The 6,000-nt window shown below is 38.4% G+C and overlaps 1 long non-coding RNA gene across 1 annotated transcript in view; it reads left to right on the top strand.

Annotated features, from left to right (window-relative positions):
* The first annotated feature begins 660 nt into the window (after positions 1-660).
* Positions 661-6,000, top strand: part of LOC140621455 (uncharacterized) — a 47,602-nt gene continuing 42,262 nt past the window's right edge. Inside the window, exon 1 of the long non-coding RNA XR_012021159.1 lies at positions 661-783. This is a non-coding gene — a long non-coding RNA (uncharacterized lncRNA). The remainder of the gene's footprint in view (positions 784-6,000) is intronic.

Raw genomic sequence — 6,000 nt, 5'->3', positions numbered from 1 at the left:
TAAGATGTGTGAAATTAATTTATTGCACAACACAAATTTGAAGTAAGGTACTGAAATTTAGTTTTTTCATGGGAGGGTAGACAGTGATTTCCTTCAGAATATATACCTGACTTTGATTAAAATTCTTCTGTTATGCTGCACAGATGGAAAAAAAAAAAAAAACAACAACAACCCAAAACTATTTTGTTTTAGATGCTAGCACTGGGTTCTGTAACAGCCTACAAGATAAGATGCAGATTTCAAAGGGTAGTACACACTGTGTGCTAATGCATGTTCTTAAAACTCCATACCACAAGGTCAAATGAAAATACCAGTGACCATTTGCTGTTTGCTGTTATGTGACAAAACAGATTGGCAATAGCTAATATTTCTACAGCTTATTTTATGCAAATTTAAAACAAATGTTAATCACAACACAAAAGCTGCGTCAACACAAACTCATTTCTACTTTTGCCTGCTGATTAAAAAGTAATCTCCCACCTCTGCTATTTTTCAATATGATTAAATAATCCATATGGATAAGAAATGATACCTAATGTATATTTAGTTATCAACTACCTAGGATTTTGGAAAGTTGAAGCAACATAGGTAGTTCAAAATTATATAAAATAAAAACTTTATCATATGTTTTGAGTGGAATGAACTGCATTTTATTTACATAGCATATACCAAATGGAACCAAAGGAGGCAGATCAGAAAGGTCCAAGGTAATCAGCCACATATTACAAAATTGTCATGGACAACCTAAAAAATAAAGGATCTATGAACAAAGAGTCATAAATGGTAAGTTTAATCCATCTATTTTTTAATAAATTTATTTTTTATTGGTGTTCAATTTACCAACATACAGAATAACACCCAGTGCTCATCCCGTCAAGCGCCCCCCTCAGTGCCTGTCACCCATTCACCCCCACCCCCGCCCTCCTCCCCTTCCATACCCCTAGTTCGTTTCCCAGAGTTAGGAGTCTTTATGTTCTGTCTCCCTTTCTGATATTTCCCACACATTTCTTCTCCCTTCCCTTATATTCCCTTTCACTATTATTTATATTCCCCAAATGAATGAGAACATACAATGTTTTTCCTTCTCCAATTGACTTACTTCACTCAGCATAATACCCTCCAGTTCCATCCACGTTGAAGCAAATGGTGGGTATTTGTCGTTTCTAATGGCTGAGGAATATTCCATTGTATACATAAACAACATCTTCTTTATCCATTCATCTTTCGATGGACACCGAGGCTCCTTCCACAGTTTGGCTATTGTGGACATTGCTGCTAGAAACATCGGGGTGCAGGTGTCCCGGCGTTTCATTGCATCTGAATCTTTGGGGTAAATCCCCAACAGTGCAATTGCTGGGTCGTAGGGCACGTCTATTTGTAACTCTTTGAGGAACCTCCACACAGTTTTCCAGAGTGGCTGAACCAGTTCACATTCCCACCAACAGTGCAAGAGGGTTCCCTTTTCTCTGCATCCTCTCCAACATTTGTGGTTTCCCGCCTTGTTAATTTTCCCCATTCTCACTGGCGTGACGTGGTATCTCATTGTGGTTTTGATTTGTATTTCCCTAATGGCAAGTGATGTAGAGCATTTTCTCATGTGCATGTTGGCCATGTCTATGTCTTCCTCTGTGAGATTTCTCTTCATGTCTTTTGCCCATTTCATGATTGGATTGTTTGTTTCTTTGCTGTTGAGTTTAATAAGTTCTTTATAGATCTTGGAAACTAGCCCTTTATCTGATATGTCATTTGCAAATATCTTCTCCCATTCTGTAGGTTGTCTTTTAGTTTTGTTGACTGTATCCTTTGCTGTGCAAAAGCTTCTTATCTTGATGAAGTCCCAATAGTTCATTTTTGCTTTTGTTTCTTTTGCCTTCGTGGATGTATCTTGCAAGAAGTTACTGTGACCGAGTTCAAAAAGGGTGTTGCCTGTGTTCTCCTCTAGGATTTTGATGGACTCTTGTCTCACATTTAGATCTTTCATCCATTTTGAGTTTATCTTTGTTCATGGTGAAAGAGAGTGGTCTAGTTTCATTCTTCTGCATGTGGATGTCCAATTTTCCCAGCACCATTTATTGAAGAGACTGTCTTTCTTCCAAAGGATAGTCTTTCCTCCTTTATCGAATATTAGTTGACCATCAAGTTCAGGGTCCACTTCTGGATTCTCTATTCTGTTCCACTGATCTATGTGTCTGTTTTTGTGCCAGTACCACACTGTCTTGATGACCACAGCTTTGTAGTACAACCAGAAATCTGGCATTGTGATGCCCCCAGATATGGTTTTCTTTTTTAAAATTCCCCTGGCTATTCGGGGTCTTTTCTGATTCCACACAAATCTTAAAATAATTTGTTCTAACTCTCTAAAGAAAGTCCATGGTATTTTGATAGGGATTGCATTAAACGTGTAAATTTCCCTGGGTAACATTGACATTTTCGCAATATTAATTCTGCCAATCCATGAGCATGGAATATTTTTCCATCTCTTTGTGTCTTCCTCAATTTCTTTCAGAAGTGTTCTGTAGTGTTCAGGGTATAGATCCTTTACTTCTTTGGTTAGGTTTATTTCTAGGTATCTTATGCTTTTGGGTGCAATTGTAAATGGGATTGACTCCTTAATTTCTCTTTCTTCAGTCTCATTGTTAGTGTAGAGAAATGCCACTGATATCTGGGCATTGATTTTGTATCCTGCCACGCTACCGAATTGCTGTGCGAGTTCTAGCAATCTTGGGGTGGAGACTTTTGGGTGTTTTCTATGTAGAGTATCATGTCATCGGTGAAGAGGGAGAGTTTGACTTCTTTGCCGATTTGAATGCCTTTAATGTCTTTTTGTTGTCTGATTGCTGAGGCTAGGACTTCCAGTACTATGTTGAATAGCAGTGGTGAGAGTGGACATTCCAGTCATGTTTCTGATATTGGGGAAAGGCTCTCAGTTTTTCCCCATGGAGAATTATATTCACTGTGGGCTTTTCATAGATTGCTTTTAAGATGCTGAGGAATGTTCCCTCTATCCCTACACTCTGAAGAGTTTTGATCAGGAATGGATGCTGTATTTTGTCAAATGCTTTCTCTGCATCAATTGAGAAGATCATATGGTTCCTGGTTTTTCTCTTGTTGATATGATCTATCACGTTGATTGCTTAATGAGTGTTGAACCACCCTAGCATCCCGGGGATAAATCCCACTTGGTCATGATGAATAATCTTCTTAATGTACTGTTGGATCCTATTGGCTAGTATCTGGTTGAGAATTTTTCATCCATGTTCATCAGGGATATTGGTCTGTAATTCTCCTTTTTGGTGGGGTCTTTGTCTGGTTTTGGAATTAAGGTGATGCTAGCCTCATAGAACGAATTTGGAAGTACTCCATCTCTTTCTATCTTTCCAAACAGCTTTAGGAGAATAGGTATTATTTCTTCTTTAAACGTTTGATAGAATTCCCCTGGGAAGCCATCTGGCCCTGGACTCTTGTGTCTTGGGAGGTTTTTGATGACTGCTTCAATTTCCTCCCTGGTTATTGGCCTGTTCAGGTTTTCTATTTCTTCCTGTTCCAGTTTTGGTAGTTTGTGGCTTTCCAGGAATGCGTCCATTTCTTCTAGATTGCCTAATTTATTGGCGTATAGCTGTTCATAATATGTTTTTAAAATTGTTTGTATTTCCTTGGTGTTGGTAGTGATCTCTCCTTTCTCATTCATGATTTTATTAATTTGAGTCTTCTTTCTCTTGTTTTTAATAAGGTTGGCTAATGGTTTATCTATATTGTTAATTCTTTCAAAGAACCAACTCCTGGTTTTGTTGATCTGTTCCACAGTTCTTCTGGTCTCGATTTCGTTGAGTTCTGCTCGAAACTTTATTAACTCTCTTCTGCTGCTGAGTGTAGGATCTATTTGCTGTTTTTTCTCTAGCTCCTTTATGTGCAAGGTTAGCTTTTGTATTTGAGTTCTTTCCAGTTTTTGAATGGATGCTTGTATTGCGATGTATTTCCCCCTCAGGACTGCTTTTGCTGCATCCCAAAGATTTTGAACCCTTGTATCTTCATTCTCATTAGTTTCGATGAACCTTTTTAGTTCTTCCTTAATTTCCTGGTTGACCCTTTCATCTTTTAGCAGGATGGTCCTTAACCTCCACGTGTTTGAGATCCTTCCAAACTTCTTGTTGTGATTTAGTTCTAATTTCAAGGCATTATGGTCTGAGAATATGCAGGGGACTATCCTAATCTTTTGGTATCGGTTCAGACCCGATTTGTGACCCAGTATGTGGTCTATTCTGGAGAAAGTTCCATGTGCACTTGAGAAGAATGTGTATTCAGTTGAGTTTGGATGTAAAGTTCTGTAGATATCTGTGAAATCCGTCTGGTCCAGTGAATCATTTAAAGCTCTCGTTTCTTTGGAGATATTGTGCTTAGAAGACCTATTGAGTGTAGAAAGAGCTAGGTTGAAGTCACCAAGTATTAGTGTATTATTATCTAAGTATTTCTTCATTTTGGTTATTAATTGATATATTTGCAGCTCCCACATTCGGGGCATATATATTGAGGATTGTTAAGTCCTCTTGTTGGATAGATCCTTTAAGTATGATATAGTGTCCCTCTTCATCTCTCACTACAGTCTTTGGGGTAAATTTTAGTTTATCTGATATAAGGATGGCTACCCTTGCTTTCTTTTGAGGACCATTAGAATGGTAAATGGTTCTCCAACCTTTTATTTTCAGGCTGTAGGTGTCCTTCTGTCTAAAATGAGTCTCTTGTAGACAGCAAATAGATGGGTCCTGCTTTTTTTATCCAGTCTGAAACCCTGCGCCTTTTGATGGGGTCATTAAGCCCGTTCACATTCAGAGTTACTATTGAGAGATATGAGTTTAGTGTCATCATGATATCTATTCAGTCCTTGTTTTTGTGGATTGTTCCACTGGACTTCTTCTTAAAGGGGAATTTTAAGAGTCCCCCTTAAAATTTCTTGCAGAGCTGGTTTGGAGGTCACATATTCTTTCAGTTTCTGCTTGTCATGGAAGCTCTTTATCTCTCCTTCCATTTTTGAATGAGAGCCTTGCTGGATAAAGTATTCTTGGTTGCATGTTCTTCTCATTTAGGACCCTGAATATATCCTGCCAGCCCTTTCTGGCCTGCCAGGTCTCTGTGGGAGGTCTGCTGTTACCCTAATACTTCTCCCCATAAAAGTCAGGGATTTCTTGTCTCTTGCTGCTTTAAGGATCTTCTCTTTATCTTTGGAATTTGCAAGCTTCACTATTAAATGTCGAGGTGTTGAACGGTTTTTATTGATTTTAGGGGGGGATCTCTCTATTTCCTGGATCTGAATGCCTGTTTCCCTTCCCAGATTAGGAAAGTTTTCAGCTATGATTTGCTCAAATACATATTCTGGCCCTCTGTCCCTTTCGGCGCCCTTGGGAACCCCAATTAAACATAGGTTTTTCTTCCTTAGGCTGTCGTTTATTTCCCTTAATGTATCTTCATGGTCTTTTAATTGTTTGTCTTTTTCCTCAGTTTCCCTCTTTGCTATCAACTTGTCTTCTATGTCACTCACTCGTTCTTCCACCTCGTTAACCCTCGTCATTAGGACTTCTAGTTTGGATTGCATCTCATTCAATTGATTTTTAATTTCTGCCTGATTGGATCTAAATTCTGCAGTCATGAAGTCTCTTGAGTCCTTTATGGTTTTTTCTAGAGCCACCAGTAGCTGTATAATAGTGCTTCTGAATCGGCTTTCTGACATTGAATTGTAATCCAGATTTTGTAACTCTGTGGGAGAGAGGACTGTTTCTGATTCTTTCTTTTGAGGTGAGGTTTTCCTTCTAGTCATTTTGCTCAGTGCAGAGTGGCCAAAAACAAGTTGTATTGGGAAAAGGAGAAAAAGAGAGGAGAGAAAGAATGTAAGAAAAGAGAAAAAGCGAAAAGAAAAAAGGAAGAAAAAAGAAAAAAAGAGAAAGAAAAAGAAAGAGGAAAAAATGGGGAGGGGGAAGCAAATAAATCAAAAAGAAAAAAAATATCATG

Source organism: Canis lupus, chromosome 30 (assembly GCF_048164855.1).
Source record: "Canis lupus baileyi chromosome 30, mCanLup2.hap1, whole genome shotgun sequence".
Lineage (NCBI taxonomy): Eukaryota > Metazoa > Chordata > Mammalia > Carnivora > Canidae > Canis > Canis lupus.
The sequence above is the reverse complement of the archived record's forward strand: the minus strand, read 5'-3'. Positions and strand labels throughout refer to the sequence as shown.